Source organism: Nicrophorus vespilloides, unplaced genomic scaffold, assembly GCF_001412225.1.
Source record: "Nicrophorus vespilloides isolate i.1.1-1 unplaced genomic scaffold, Nicve_v1.0, whole genome shotgun sequence".
NCBI lineage: Eukaryota > Metazoa > Arthropoda > Insecta > Coleoptera > Silphidae > Nicrophorus > Nicrophorus vespilloides.
Genome location: NW_017097227.1, coordinates 47843 through 48095, shown reverse-complemented (window position 1 = coordinate 48095; position 253 = coordinate 47843).

Below are 253 nucleotides of genomic sequence, written 5' to 3'. Positions count from 1 at the left end.
CGCAACGCTTGCGTGCATCTTATTATGAAATAAAATCATAATAAACTTTATTACTTTTCGAGTTATTATCGAAAAACTGAAAACATTGATTTTTTGACAAATTCTATTCACTTTTTTTCCAATTTTTAGAGCTCATAGCAGGCGACTCGGCGGTAGAACAAAGATGACGGTAGGCTCTTTGGAAAGGTGAGACATTCAGCTTTCATACGACTGTTCGATGATATAATTATCTTGAGGGGTTGTTGAGAAATTC